We start from the raw sequence: 17,216 nt of genomic DNA, 5'->3' as shown, positions 1-17,216 counted from the left end.
AATCTAAAGCAGAACTACATCTAATGATTCAAGACCCCTTTAATACACATGACAAACATTTCTGCTCAGAGGATAAAATCTGAAACAAGCATGTTTAACTTACTGCACTGAAACACTGAGTCCTATCAACAAACACTGAGGGCCACTAAGTTTGATTTGGTTTATGTAGAGGTACTTATATGGTCATAGAAAACCCATAGGTTTTTATTCATAGGCACAAGCAGAATTATTCAGTACTTGTTCACTTCAACAAATAATATATATATATATATATATATATGTGTGTGTGTGTGTGTGTGTGTGTATACACTAAATATAAATATAAAATTGAAACATACACATGATAAAAACACAAACTCTGCCTACTACCTTGAGGTTTATGTTGAGTGAGAAAGAACATGAAATGTAGAGCTTCTAAATGCTAAATCACTGATATGTAAAATGATAAAATTGCAGAAAATTTGAAATGGCAACATTCTTTGAGGAATATTTTTACTGAACTTTGTTTTTAATAATTAATATTTGCACCTCCTTTGTGCTCTAATAAGGATTAAGAGGAAGAATGGTGAGGTCAAGCATTTCCAGAGTATGTGAAGGCTCCTAGTCAGGTATCCATTACCCACTCTCTGACCTTAACACCTATCCATTTAAAGCTACAAAGCCTAATGATACCAGCTGCCCAAGCTCAGAACCCCAGACAACTGTTGCCATTTCAAGATTGGACATTTGGTGCAAACGAATTGGTCACCTTAAGGGAAAGATATGCACTTGGGTTTGAGGAGGTCCTGTTCTCTCTGTAATTTAAATATTAACTTGAGTTTCTAATCAGTAATAAATTGGAAGAGAATTTATCACCTGGAAAGTTAAAGAAAAAGGTTATGATAACAAAAGCAAAACTCTAATAACCACTACTCTTGCATTAGGATTTGTATTCTTAATACACATTGATAGTTTGTGCCATTCTTTGGCAAAAGATAATTCTGCATATCATAAACATGAAATTCTACAGGAAACAAATGAATGATCAGTATAAAATTAACAATTGCACCTTGAAAAAGTCCTTGCAATGGAAGTACTCTACTACTGTGGTTTGAAGATTTAGTTATACCATTTGAAGCTTAATTATCCAAAGCTAATTTGACTTTCTGGTATGATTTTATTTTTCTCCACTCTTTCATATGCCCCTATGCCATTTCTCTATCACGGTCTGCAAATTCTGTATTTCCAGTATGTGTCTAGATATTTTTGTATTCAGAAATTGCTATTCATTTATCCTTCTGAAAATAAGCATTCTGAAAATATATTATTCAAAAAATAAAAGAAAAACACAAAAACATTTCCTGAATTCATCTTTGATATTTTAGTCAGCAAAATGAAAATAGTTTTTTATTAACTTTACTTTTGGATAGGTTATAAATATCTTATGAGAAAAAAAGATTTTGTTTACAACATACACAATATGTTCCACACTATATCATTTGTAAAACTATAACCCGAAGTTTTATATTTTACCTGACACAAAGACAGCAATATCTTATAAAGGATTAATTTCGATACCTTGTAATGTTTTGTATACAAATATAAATGTAAATAATTTTTCAATAAACTATTAATCTTTTAAACACTTTCATAAGTAAATTATCTCAAATTTTAGACTATTTAAGAAAAGCATGTTTGCCATCCAATATGTCATTATGCTAATTAAATATGAACTGTATGTAAAAATTACTTTCACATAAGTAATTACTGAAAACTTATTTAATCTAATTTAATGTGAACAGTATCAGGATATAGGAACTCAAAAATGTACTACTAAATATGTTTATAGATTTTAGGAGTATGAAAAGAACATCAAAAGAGGGAGAGAAATGTATCATAGGATACCCATGGTACTTGTTTTAAGAAAAGAGGAAGGATTCCAATGGGGCAGTTTTAAGATATATTAGTCAATTTTCTGTAATAAAAGCACAATGACCTTTGAACATAAAATGATACAATAATCAAGAACAGATTATTTGAAAATGTAATTTGGAATTAAAGCTTGTCAGCTTGCTTCATTTAACCTGAGTTAAATTACATTCTTCTATATATATATTTACACACATAGAGACAGAAAGGACCTGCAAATGGGATGCTCTGTACCAGATCTGGAATTTTGGGACAAAGAGGACCCTTTTATCTATTAAATAAGGAAGGAAATTAGAGTGGATCATTTCTGACTCAAGAAGAAAACAACAGCAAATGACCATGATTGTGTAATTTTTTAAAATGAAAAAAGGGATATCTGTGCTACACTAGGCTTGGAGGTTATGTTATTTTCTAATTGGGCATGCACATTAGGGTGGACAAAAGAGTACTTTTGATTGGTGGACTTCAATACTTTCATAGTTTTACTTTGGTGATCAACCTCACCAAATAAGTCTAGCCTAAGAAAGTGTCAAAATAAGGGAAGAGACCTTGATGACTAATATTATGGATGTAATTTATGGCTTATGAGAGAAAGGGAAGGGAAAAAGGCAAGGCTGGCTAGCGCCATTTCTACAATGCTTGATTCTGCTATAGGCCTTCAGACACACACACACACACACACACACACACACACACACACACACACACACACACACATACACAGAGAGAGAGAGAGAGAGAAAGAGATTTTATATTTTTCTGCTTTAAATATGAAGACAGTGACTTTCAAAAGAAAATAAAGAAACAATTGATCCATAGGAATATAGAGGAATATAGTGTTTATACTTTTGGCATAAAGTTTATTAGTATCAATTTTAGAGATTTCAGAGGAAATAAAATTAATTGTAATGAGGAACATTGCAGATTGCAGTAATTGAGTAGCCCTCAGAATGCTGTTGTATTAGTCCATCAGGATAAAAATGCTGGGATTTTGTGACTGATTAAAATAAACTATTAAGCATTCTCAAGTTATTAAATTCAAAACTAATTACATCATGTAACTTCCCTGTTATTTGTAAAAGTTTTAAACTCTTTATTGCTATATTTGTATACTTTAGGCTTTGTCTAATGTAGTATGAATCTATCAACTGTGTTTTATCTTCCATATAAATTATTTATTTAAAAATATTTATAATATTTTTCTTCAAAACTGAAACATTCTAGCCTTTAGGGGTTTGTGGGTGGGAAACTGGGAAAGGGAATAACATTTGAAATGCAAATAAAAGTATCAAAGAAAAAGATTGGAATCCAATGGTTTTTATTTTTATTTTTATTTTATTTTTATTTTTATTTTATTTTTATTAAGTCAATATTCAGTCTCCCACATACTTATAACAAAAACTCCAAAGTTAAAAGTGGAAGAAATGTTAACTATTACATAATTTAATATATAAATCAAAGAAAATAAGTAAATTTTTGAGTGAAAATTTTTCATAATCTCATTTCACTGAAATTTAAATTATAACTCTCACTTTGCTAAATGTTTTTACAAGATCACTCAGAATCTTGCCCTCTGTTTTATTCAGAACTTTTAGAAAATTTGACCTTCATTACTCATTATATTCTTTTCAGTCACATATTATTTTGTACATGGAGGGAGTATTTACTCTCTGTTATGGTTAAGCTTTGTATTGCTCACAAGATAGGATTAATATATTTATGGTTTATTTATTTGTCCATACACTAGAGAAAATTACTTGAGAATATTTTTTGTTGAACACATATTTTTATACTTTGTAAACAGATATACTAGAATTTTAGCACACCTAAAATGTTTTATTTTTCAAATTTGATGATTATAATTTAAATTCAACATTTGTCCAGTCCCTTTCTTACTTCAAACCCTTTCATATATCCCTTACACTCTCTTCCATCGCCTGGCCTTTTTTCATTTTAATAATTGTTATTGTGTGAACATAAATATGTTCCTAAAACCCTGTTCTCTTCATACACTGCTACCATTATAAGGGCTGACTTTGGCTCTGAACAAATAATTGATGTGTTTTATCCTTCTGATCTGTTCTCAGTGTTTGTCTATTCTCGGCTCTCTTCAAAGGTGAAAGGTTGAAACCTCATAGGCTTTTCTAAGCGTACATTAGCATGTTCATTGACATCATCCTTGTTCAGGTCCCATTTTGGCAGCCGTGTTGGCATGGCAATACAGGTAAAACTTGACATTACTAGGAGGTACAGTTCCAAATGTACTTGATCTACGGGCTCTTAAAATCTTTCTTCCACTTCTTTGGAAATATCTGTTAAATCTTAGGCTAGTGAAGGTTTCATAAATGTACATTAAGGATATCTGAAAAAGCCACTGGAATCACACCATTAACTATTTACCAAAAATATGACAAAATTCTCATATTCATTTAATTTATATAAATGTACACATGTAGTGTTAAGGATCTCTAGGATAATTGAATTCATTCCAAGAGGCAAGGGACGCCATGAGTGTCTCTCTTTTGAGTTGTTGGCTAGAACTATCTAAGAAACTCCCAAAACATGAAGTTTATAGTCAATGCCCTTAATTATTCTAATGAAGTGGAAGGTAAGTCTGTATTATTAATGACATAATGTATGCAAAAAGATAGAGCACAGAGACCCCATGCTGGAATTAATCTGAAAACCCATTCCCTGAGGACTACTCTTCATTGTTGCAGAAGTCAAGATACTAACTTCCTAAGAAGAGAGGCAACCAATTAGCCTACCCAATTATGAAGCCTATGAACCACATCAGCAACCAGTCTGACGTGGTGACCCTAAGGTACAGAATTGATGCACATTCCTTGGAAGTAACCGGCAGCTCTTTAATTGGACAAAAGACCACGTCAACCGAAAGGAAATTGTGTCTGCTATTAGAAACCTAGTTAAGTACTTGGTGCTAATGCAGTTGTCATTAATGGAGGAGAATCTTCAACCACTATATTTTCAAACCTGCATAATCTATGATTACTTTAATATCTGCAGAATAGTGTAGATTTTACAGCTCATTCGCAAGGAATTTTTTATTCTCAGCAGAGATAGACCATAAAGGCAATGACATCAACCAAAACTCAGGCTTGTGAAGGCCAATTTCAATCTGTACATCAATCAATCTCACACCTAAGTTACATGTAGCTGATGTCATAAATTCCTCAGTCATAAAGTAAAAACAATTGTAGGAAAATTTTCAATAGTTATTTCTAGAACTAAATTATCATGCAGGAAGATTCTTGTAGGTAGACTCTTTAGCATGGTTTGGCATAACTAGTGCTCACAACATCTGCCATTTTATCCTTTATTCTCAATTGTGACCACAGCAGGTTTCCCTTGGTAAAATTTGTTCTCCTCATTATTTTTCATCAAAGATGTTATAAGTACTTTCAATTCTGAAACCTCCCAGTGTGGATAATGAACCCAATTGATCATCATGAATTTGTGGGGGTGTTTGTTGTTTTGTTTTTACTGTGACTTTGTTTTATCTTATTTTATTTGTAGTTACAACTCCACAGCAGAACAGCAACATGGGTAATAGGATCTAAAATTTATTAAAGGAGACTAGGGAGGTGACTCTGTTGTTTAAAGAGAATATTTTTCTCCCAGAAAATCCTAGTCAGCTTCCCAGATACCAAGACAGCTGAGTCACAATCACATGTGATACTTGCTCCAGTGCATTTGGTTTTCTCTGTCCTCTGCACTCTCTGCAAGTGACAGTATTTCAGGTTCGAGGAACAGTAAACCATGGTCACACTACACATGAAAATTTTTCTATTTAAAAACTTGTATGGTTTGAGACAATTAGGTTTTTAAACTAAATTTAGATTTGGGATTTATAGAGTGAAATTTATTTGCTATAAATGATGGTAATCCTCTGGTTAGTGTGTGCCTTCCAGACTTCAAGATGGCTGAAGTGGAGCAGAAGAAGAAGCAGACCTTCTGCAAGTTCACCTACTGTGGAGGGGACCTCGACCAGCTGCTGGACGTGTCCTATGAGCAGCTGATGGCAATTGTACAGCGCCCGCCCGGCAGAGACAGTGCCTGAACTGAGGCCTGCAGAGGAAGCAGCACTCACTCATCAAGCGCTTGAGGAAGGCCAAGAAGGAGGCGCCACCCATGGAGAAGCCAGAGGTAGTGAAGACCCACCTTAGGGACTTGATCATTCTGCCGGAGATGGTCGTCAGCATGGTGTGTATGTACAACAGCAAGACCTTCAACCAGGCAAACTCTGGAGAGATACACGCTCTTCAAATCTCCTTTAAAATTGCTCCTTGTCACCCTTTGCAAAGTTGTGCTTAGGTTTCCACCTGGAAAATTCACTCTGATCATTAAATTAAAAGTAGGTCTCCCTTGCTAATGATAGGCTACTAATATTTAAAGCAGTTAACACAAATTATTCATGCCTTTGACTTGAAACATTTTTCTACTTTACAGTTTTATTAAATACATATTTTGAATGTGTAACCATTTTAATGATGGCCTGAGGAACTAAGGCCTATGTATAATTTCAAAATATGTAATCCTCTCAAGCAAATTTTAATTGGCAATGCCTTATTATTTGCTATAAAATTTGGCTCACTCTTATATCAACTGAAAAGGTAAATTAAATATACAAATCATGTAATACATTTTTGGAGTAAAGTCAATATCCATATATTTGTGTTGATTTCTATATCCATATATTTGTGTATTAACTATAAGTGTTGTAAACTTATTTATAGATAGGAGAGATTATAAACCTAACTATCACTTCAAACTTAAAATGAATTATTTAATTTATTATTTAAATAATTATCTGTTTAATATTAAAATAAATCAAAAATAGAGAAATGAGTTAACTAATTATATCTTAATTGTTCATTTTAAAATAGTTTAATATAAATAAAACAAATAAAAATGAGCAAAGCCTAAAACACAGTTATGATTTTTTTAAATATTTTAAATATTTCAGGTTTATATCTTATTTGTTTTCTTAATTGATACAGGGTTTTATGACTCCTTAAAATTCTCTATGTAACCCAGGTTTCCTTCAATATTTGGTCTCTCTGCTTCACCTGTTCTTAGGGATTTTGGCATACATGATAAACATTAAAATAACTGAAATTAAGTCCTTTGTAAAAAAAGAACTTTATTTAAAATTCAAGTAAAATAATATGGAGTTATAAATTAATTATGCATACTTCATTCAAATAGAAGCAAGGTTGTCTATGGAAATGAAAGAGGGTAGGAAGAATTTAAAGGAAGATAAAGAGAAGTGTATCAATGGTAAACACAAAAAGGGACATGACAAGATAATCTGTAAATACCTTTATAGAACATTAAACCTAGTACATTGAATATATGCCAAGAATATACCAAAAAGATGACAATTTATTGCTTTCCAGGCAAACGTATACATACATACATACATACATACATACATACATATACATACATGCGCGTGTGCGCGCACACACACACACACACAGACACAGAGGATGACTACAAAATAAATGTTCGTAGGGTTCGTATTTATAAGAAAGTGACAGTGTTAATTTTTACACACAGACAGATGTATGCTTTTAACAGAATCATACAGAACATAGAATAAGGAGCAACAAGAACAGATAACATGGTGTGAGCATTCACTATGCCTACTGCAGGAATCCACTCGCATATTTTGCTGAAGATTTGTGCTCTTTTTTTTTCAATTGCTCATCCTCAGATCCTCACAGAAGTGCCTATTTCCTTATAAAATGTTCTTCTTTCAGCACTTCATGTCTGTGGAAACAAATTAAAGAGAGAAGAATGTACTGCAAGGAAGAAAATCAGCAGGCAACCCTCTTGAAGACCCAAGCTGCATGTGGAGATAAAACTGAAGAGCCATACAGCCACCTAATTAAAGCATCTGTTCAGAAAACACGGCGCTGTGCTGGAAGCACACATTTATTTAAAGGACTTTAGAGAGGGTATTTTAAAATCAGAACTTCAAGTTTTTTCTTCCAATAAAATGTGGAGGGAAATGCTGGAAATTACATGGAAGACAGTATTAGAAATGGAGTAAGACTGACAATTTTTTGGGATTTTTCTCTTATTGATGTGTTTCTTATCTGTTTTGTTTATTTATACATTCCACAAATGTGTGTTTTATAAAGTCTTTAAAGGAATTGCAGTCTTCAGAAGACCATAATTATAATACATATATTTTTAAATGCAAAAATTTTTTTCACTCTATCCTATATTAAAATAAATCATAAAGAACATCCCTAACCCTTTTTTAAAGCTGGGAGATCTGATGTATCAAAACACAATATTAAATACAAGGTTAATATGATAAATACATCTATGTTACATAATAAAATAGAAGTAATAAGTTAATTTTTCCTATAATAAGAGGAAAAATAGAAAATTATAAAATTGACATGAGCTGAAAATTAAGATTCAGGATAGAAATTGAAATTCTGTGAATACGTTCAATTAGCTGAGTGACAGATTAATTACTTACATATCCATATTATGTCCCAGTGTGTCAATATAAATGAAATATACATTCCATTGATGAATATATGGAACATTTACATTGATAATGCTGGACCTAACTTGTTGTAAAATTTCAGCAAATACTAAGGCAATAGATTAATGAGGTTTTTAGCCTGTATAGCCTCATATAACTTCAGTTTTTCTAGGAAAAGAACAGGTGTGTTTTATTCAGTGACAGTGTTCCTTGTCATGACAACACGTAAATGTCCTATGAAGGCTTAATGAAGGTCATCCAATCTAGCCAAGTCTAATTAAAACCAGATATGTGTGAGTTATTACAGTTACAGCCCAACAGTCTTTTTCCACTAAATATTTTGCAGAATCCTCATTGCTCAAGGGCCTTGACATCTGCATCACCATTTTCTGTTTCAATTACAACTAATGTAGCTTCAATAGAGGAAAGATGAATGTCACTCTGCTTCTGCAGCTTTGAAAGTTTAATTTGCTTTTTAACTTCAGAGTTAAACTCCAAATACCAGAAATGTCAGAAGGACATACACATTTGTAGTTGTTTGTTAGATGATGCAATTCAGTAAAGTACACATATTCTCATAGACTTAGTTGGAAAAGGTACTCAAATTAAAAAAATATATATAACAGAAATTGCATGCTTAACATTGGTAAGATGCCCAAAGCTGGAGACTGGTTAGCCTAGAGACCTAGAATATAATAATCAAATATGACTGCCTAATGTTGGGGCCCATGAGTCACTCCACAAACCATGTGAATACTGAGTTTAGTCATACAACGAAGGTTTATTGAATGCATACCTTTATATTGACCAGGGACCTAGCTCAAAATTACTTGAGGCTACAACCCCAAACATCTTTCTCTGTAAGCTTATGAAAAAAAAATTTGTTCTGTGTATTTGAGCGCATACACAGATGCAGGAAGGAAAAGCTGCCCAACTCAAGCTACTTGGACTAGACCTCTATTCTGACTAGTCCTAAGAGAAGCTTTTGGTTGTAGAATTTATTAAGACTAGCAAACAGAATATACAGACTAGCAAACAGAATATAATAGTATGTATTTTCAGCATGATATTGCTCTGAGTCAAGTTGTGGTGTGTGTGTGTGTGTGTGTGTGTGTGTGTGTGTGTGAGTGTGAGTGTGTGTGTGTGTGTGTGTGTTAATGACTGGCATAAAAATGGCTCCAGTTATTCTGAAGTGGGGGTGAGACATTAACACAAAAATTAAGAAAATAGAAAAAAGTCGGAAAGAAAACTTTCTAATGATGTGCTGCTATACTCATAGATTGTTGCCTTGTCCAGTCCTCGTCAAAGAGGCTTCCTTTTGCAGTAGATGGTAAACTCACAAAAGATGGGGGAGGAATCACGGTAGGAGTCAAAAGTGATGGAGGACACCATGAGAATATGGCTCACCAAATCAACTAAACAGGGCTCATGTAGGCTCGCAAAGACTAAAGCAAGAAGCACGGGAACTTCTTGGATCAGCACCACATAGGTACGATGTTATGGCTACTAGCCTAATGTGTTTGTAGGACTCCTAACAGTGTCAATAGAGACGTCTCTGACTCTTTTATCTGTTTGTGAGACCCTTTTCAGTCTACTGGGTTTCCTTGTCCACGGTGTACATGAAGGCTTTAGCCTTGCCTTATAGTATCTTGCTTTGTACTATTTGGTTGTCCTCTCTTGGAGATCTGCTATTTTCCAAAGAGTAAACAGTAGGAAATGTAAAAAGAGGAGAGAAAAACTGGGAGAATAATCTATTTTTAATACAAAGATTAATTCTTAAAATGCTATTGTTCATAATATATAAATTTTGTATAAGAAAGAAAAATGTAGGTTTCAAAACCTTGAAACTTATAGAAAATGAAACCGTCATTTGATTGAGATTTAATTTATGGAGTATAAAGCAGTGTCTATATAAAGTCATTGATTAATGCACTGCCATTCATTTAATTATACAGAAAGGAGTATAATAAAATTTAAGATAAGAACTGTCTTTGTATGAGATATATTATAGCTATAGTTAAGCTAATAGTATAACAATAGTTTTAAACATTATCAATTATTGTAATGTTACAACCTGAAATGTTGCCTGTCTCTTAATTTATTTAAAAAATTCACTATAACTAATAGTTTTTTATTTTTAACCTTTTATTGGATATTTTATATTTACATTTCAAATTTTATCCTGTTTCAGTTTCCCATGTATAAACCCCCTATCTCATTCCCCTCCTCCTTCTCTATGAGAATGTTACCCAAGTACCTACTCCTTCCTGCCTCCATGCCCTGAAATTCCCCTAAAATGGGCATCAAGCTTTGGCAGGACCAAAGACTGCTAATCCCATTGGTGCCCAACAAGGCCATCTGTTCCATATGCAGCTGGAGCCATGGGTCTCCCTTTGAATAGTAGTTGAGTCCATGGGCAATCTGGTTAGTTAGTACTGTTGATCTTATGGGGTTGCAAACCCCTTCAGCTCCTTCAATACTTTCTCTAACTCCTCCATTGGGGACCACATTCTCAATTCAGTGGTTGGCTGGGATTATTTGCCTCTGTATTTGTCATGCTCTGTCAGAGCCTCTCAAGAGACAGCTATACCAGGCTCCTGTCAGCATGCACTTTTTGGCATCAGTAATATTGTCTGGGTTTAGTGGCTGCATATGGGCTGGAATGGGCCCAGGGGGAACATTCTCTGTATGGCCTTTCCTTCAGTCTGTGCCCCAAAGTTTGTATTTCCCCCTGTGAATATTTTTGTATCCCCTTCTAAGTAGGACTGAAGAAGTCACACTTTGGGTCATCCTTCTTCTTGAGCTTCATGTGGTCTGTGGATTTCATCTTGATTAATCCGAGCTTTGGGGCTAATATCCACGTATCATTGAATTCATATCATGTGAGTTGTTTTGTGATTGGGTTATTTCACTCAGGATGATATTTTCTGGTTCAATCCATTTCCCTATGAATTTCATGAAGTCATTGTTTTTCATAACTGATTTGTACTCCATTGTGTAAATGTACCACATTTTCTGTATTCAATCCTATGCTGAGGGACATCTGGGTACTTTACAGTTTCTGGCTATTATAAATAAGGCTGCTATAAACAGTGTAGAATATAGCCTTGTTATATGTTGGAGCATCTTTTGGGCAAATGCCCAAGACTGGAATTGCTGGGTCTTCAGGTAGTACTATGTCCAATATTCTAAGGAACCTCAAGACAGAATTTAGAACTGGCTATACAATCTTGCAAACCCACCAACAATGGAAGAGTGTTCCTCATTATACATATCCTCCCCAGCATCTGTTGTCACTTGACCTTTTGATCTTAATCATTCTGACTGGTCTGAGGTGGAATCTCAGGGATGTTTTGATTTGCATTTCCCTGATGACAAAGGATGTTGAACATTTCTTTAGGTGCTTCTCAGCCATTCTATATTCCTCAGTTGAGAATTTTTTATTTAGCTCTGTACCCCATTTTTAATAGGGTTATTTGATTCTCTGTGGTCTAACCTCAGGGCTTCTTTGTATATATTCGATATTAGCCCACTATTGGGTGTATTATTGGTAAAGATCTTTTCCCAATCTATGGTTGCTCTTTTGTTATAATGACAGTGTCCTTTTGTTTACAGAAGCTTTGCAATTTTATGAAGACCCTTTTATTGCTTATTGATCTTAGAGCATAAGCCTTAGTGTTCCATTAATGAATTTTACCCAGTGCCCATGTGCTTGAGGCTCTTCCCCACCTTTTCTTCTACTTGGTGTAGTATATTGAGTTTTATGTGGAGGTCCTTGATCCACTTGGACTTGAACTTTGTACGGGCTGATAAGAATGAATCTATTTGCATTCTTCTACCTGCTGACCTCCAGTCGAACGTGCAATACTTGTTGAAAATGCTACCTTTTTTTTTTATCATGGATGGTTGGACCCCTTTGTCAAAAATCAAGTGACTATAGGTGCGTGGGTTCATTTCTGGATCTTCAATTTTATTTCCCTGGTCTATCTGCCTGTCTCTATAACAGTACAATACAGTTTTTTATCACTGTTGCACTGTAATACTTGATGTCAGGAATGGTGATTCTCCCAGAAGTCCTTTTATTGTTGAGCATAGTTTTAGCTATCCTGGTTTATTTTTTGTTATTCCAAATATATTTACAAATTAATTTTCTAACTCTATGAAGAATTGGATTGAAATTTTGATGGGAATTGCATTGAATCGGTAGATCATTTTTGGTAAAATGGTCATCTTTTAACACCTTTTGGTTGAAAGTATTTTATTCAATATTTGAATGGATATTCCAGCTTATTTCTTGGGACCATTTGCTTGGAATATTGTTTTCTGGCCTTTTACTGTGGGGTAGCATTGTCATTGTCACCAAGGTGTTTTTCTTGTGTGCAGCCAAATAGTGGGTCCTCTTTAAGTACCCAGTCTGTTAGTCTAAGTCTTTTTATTGGGGAAATGATTCCATTTGTTTTGAGAGTTATTAAGGATAAATGATTGCTGTTTCCTGTTTTTTTTTTATTTTTGGTTAGGCATGGGATTATATTTCTGTGGCTATCTTCATTTGAGTTAGTTGAAAGAAGATCACTTTTTTGTTTTACAAGGGCATAGTTTCACTTTTGGTGTTGGAGTTTTCCATCTATTATCCCTTGTAGGGTTGGATTTGTGGAAAGCTATTGTGTAAATTTGTTTTATTCATGGAATATCTTGGTTTCTCCATTATGTTAATTGAGAGTTTTTCTGATACAGTAGCCTGGGCTGTCATTTGTGTTCACTTAGGGTTTGTCTGACATCTGCCCAAGATCTTCTGGCTTTCCTAGTCTCTGGTGAGAAGTCTGTTGATGTTCTGATATGCCTTTATATGTTTCTTGACTTTTTCCCCTTACTGATATTAATATTCTTTCTTTGTTTTGTGCATTTGATTTTTTGACTATTATGTGGCAGAAGGAATTTCTTTTCTGGTCCAATCTATTTGGATTTCTGTAGGCTTCTTGAATGTTTATGTGCATCTTTTTCTTTAGGTTAGGGAAGTTTTCTTCTATGATTTTGATGAAGATATTTACTGGCCCATTGTTTGTATTTCATAAGTGTAATACCAGAATCTAAAATTATGATGACCATTGAACTTTTTAACAAATATGTATTTTAAAAAGATTAGTGTCTCCTCTAAAAGGGAATTATCCTTCAAATTGGTTGTGTACTTTTACTTCAAAATTCAAATTGATACCTCAAATTATTCTGTAATTTCAATATGTATCCATGTACAGATCATTATATTTTCAATCTTTTCCAATTATAGTAACAAATTATACTTGCTAAATTAAACAATATGTTTTAAATTCTATAAGATCCTTCTGTTATGTATAAAGCAAACCTTGTCAGGTTTATAAATTGTATACCATAACACATAATATTTGAACATAATAGATATTTTTCCATTTTTCATTTCCCATCAGCTTATAACTATGTTGTATCTGTTTAAAAGATTTTGATGAGTTTTATCTATTCACAGCATTCATTTATTCATTCTCCAGGCATTTTATGAAGCACTAATAATTAGCAGCCATTGTCTTAGTTAAAATGGATGCAAAAACATAAGCAAAATGTATGGTACCTTTTGCTGGTTTTGGATTCTATAGAAAAACAATTAGATAATAAAGACTTAGAAAATATCACATAATTACAAGAAAACAAAGCAAAATTTGATAAATCATTTGGGGATGAAAGATATGGCTGAGCTATTCCCATAATTTTCTTCCATTTTAGAGCATCTGAGTTCAGTTTCCAGTAGCAATATGAGATGTATCACAACTACCAGTAACTATCATTTCATCAGACTGCTTTACTCTGGTGTTAGGAAACACCTGTATATATGAATATTCATCAACAATTAGGCATACAATCTATCCATTAAAATAACAAAAAATCTAAAATATAAGAAATAATAATAATTTACGCTAAGTTTGATATTTTATGAGATTAACTAAGAATATTAAATCCAATACTAATACTATGAATAGTGAAAATACAATTGAAAGAATAAGTGTGAAAGATGGTTGAATTGATGAAGTAGGAATTTGGCTCATATGAAAATATAGTTTCCTAAAAAATTTAAGGGTCACAGTTGTTAAGGATGATTTAGTCCGTAGAGCAGCAAAAAATAATAATATGGCACTTCATCACACTCAGGACCAAGATCTAGATAATTCTAGAGAAGATGTGACTGTACATCATCAGGTAGCAATCAATATTTTCAAGGGCCACATTAGTGAATTGTCTGGCAGTCTTTCCCAAAGATATTAAAGTTGCTCTTTAAGAAGTATTCTATGAAGTTTACAATTAATATGATACCTAAACCACACAAGGGCCCTACCAAAAGAGAGAACTTCAGACCAATCTTGCTTATGAACATCTACACAAAAATACTTCATAAAATTCTCTCAAACTGAATCCAAGAACACATCAAAACGATAATTCCCCATGATCAAGTAGGCTTCATCCCAGGGATGCAAGGTAGATTCAATATATGAAATTCAATTAGCATAATCTACCATATAAACAAACACAAAGAAAAAAATTACATGATCATCTCCTTAGATGCAGAAAAACCATTTGACAAAATACAACAACACTTCATGTTAAAATTCTTGGAGAGATCAGGAATTCAAGGCCCATAGATAAACATAGTAAAAACAATTTACTGCAAACCAACAGCCAATATCAAATTAAATGGAGAAATACTTGAAGATATCCCACTAACATCTAGGACATGACAAGGATGCCCATTCTCCCCATATCTATTCAATATAACACTTGATGTTCTAGCTAGAACAAAAGGACAACAAAAAGAGATCATGGGGATACAAATTGCTAATGAAGAATTAAAGGTATCACTCTTTGCAGATGATATGATAATATATAAGTGACCCCAAAATTTCTACCAGAGAACTTCTCCAGTTGATAAACAACATCAGCTGAATATAAAATTAATTCAAATAAATCAGTAGCTTTCCTTTATACAAATGATAAACAGGCTGAGAAAAAAATAGGGAAACACATCCCTTCACAATAGCCACAAATCATATAAAATATCTTGGGATAACTCTAACAGAACAAGTGAAAGACCTTTATAATAAGAACTTCAAGTCTCTCAAGAAAGAAATTGAAGAAGTTCTCAGAAAATGGAGAGATCTCCCTTGCTCATGGATTAGAAGAATTAACCTATTAAAAATCACCATCCTACCAAAGGCAATCTATGGATTCAATTCAATCCCCATCAAAATCCCAATATAATTCTTCAAAGATTTGGAAGAGCAATTTTCTTTTTTTTTATTTTTTATTAACTTGAGTATTTCTTATATACATTTCGAGTGTTATTCCCTTTCCCGGTTTCCGGGCAAACATACCCCTCCCCCCTCCCCTTCCTTATGGGTGTTCCCCTCCCAACCCTCCGCCCATTGCCACCCTCCCCCCAACAGTCTAGTTCACTGGGGGTTCAGTCTTAGCAGGACCTAGGGCTTCCCCTTCCACTGGTGCTCTTACAAGGATATTCATTGCTACCTATGAGGTCAGAGTCCAGGGTCAGTCCATGTATAGTCTTTAGGTAGTGGCTTAGTCCCTGGAAGCTCTGGTTGCTTGGCATTGTTGTACATATGGGGTCTCGAGCCCCTTCAAGCTGGAAGAGCAATTTTCAAATTCATCTGGGAAGGCAAAACAAAACAAAACAAAACAATAACAACAACAACAACAAAAACAGAATAGTAAAAATTATTCTTAACAACAAAAGAACAGCTGGGGGAATCACCATCCCTGACTTCAAGTTCTATTTTAGAGCAATAGTAAAAACTGCATGCTATTGGTACAGAGACAGACAGTTGAACAATGAAATAGAATCGAAGACCCAGAAACAAAACCACACAGTTTCCAATACTTGATCTTTGCCAAAAAAGCCAAAAACATATAATGAGAAAAAGAAAGCATCTTCAATAAATGGTGCTAGTCTAACTGGATGTCTGTATGTATGTCTGGATGTCATCAAGCACAAAGCTCAAGTCCAGTTAGATCAAGGATATCAACATAAAACCAGAAACACTGAATCTAATAGAAAATAAAGTAGGAAAGAGCCTTGAACTCATTGGCACGGGCAGAAATTTCCTAAAGTGAATTTCAATGGCTCACACTCTAAGATCAAGAATTGATAAATGGAAACTTATGAAACTAGAAAGCTTTTGTAAGGCAAAGGACATAGTCAGTAAGACAAATTAGCAACCTAGAGATTGGGAAAAAGTCTTCACTAAGTCCACATCTGACAGAGGGCTAATACACAAACTATATAGAGAACTCAAGAAGCTTATCATCCCCCCCCCAAATAATCCCAATCAAAAAAATGGGGTATAGAACTAAATGGAGAATTCACAGTAGAGGAATCTTGAATGGCTTAGAAGAACCTAAAGAAATGTTCAAAATCCTTAGTGATCAGAGAAATGCAAATCAAAACGATCCTGAAATTCTACCTTACACCAGTCAGAATGTCTAAGACCAAAACCTCAGATAATAACACATGTTGTTGAGGATGTGGAGAAAGAGGAACACTCCTCCATTGCTGGTAGAACTGCAAACTGTTACAACCAGTCTGAAAATCAATTTGGAGTTTTCTCAGAAAAAAAAAAGGCTGCACTTCCCAGTGTAGGGGAATGTCATGGTGGGGAGGTAGGAAGAAGGAGTCGTTGGAGAGGAGGAATACCCATATAGTTGAAGGGGAGACAGAGAGAGGGTTTATGGATGGGAAACTGGG

General features: G+C 34.0%; 1 pseudogene; it reads left to right on the top strand.

Moving 5' to 3' along the window:
* Nucleotides 1-5,848: 5,848 nt before the first annotated feature.
* Rps15-ps17 (ribosomal protein S15, pseudogene 17) lies at nt 5,849-10,534 on the top strand (annotated as a pseudogene).
* Nucleotides 10,535-17,216: the final 6,682 nt, after the last annotated feature.

The sequence above is a fragment of the Rattus norvegicus genome, chromosome 13, assembly GCF_036323735.1.
Source record: "Rattus norvegicus strain BN/NHsdMcwi chromosome 13, GRCr8, whole genome shotgun sequence".
NCBI classification, from domain to species: Eukaryota; Metazoa; Chordata; class Mammalia; order Rodentia; family Muridae; genus Rattus; species Rattus norvegicus.
The sequence above is the reverse complement of the archived record's forward strand: the minus strand, read 5'-3'. Positions and strand labels throughout refer to the sequence as shown.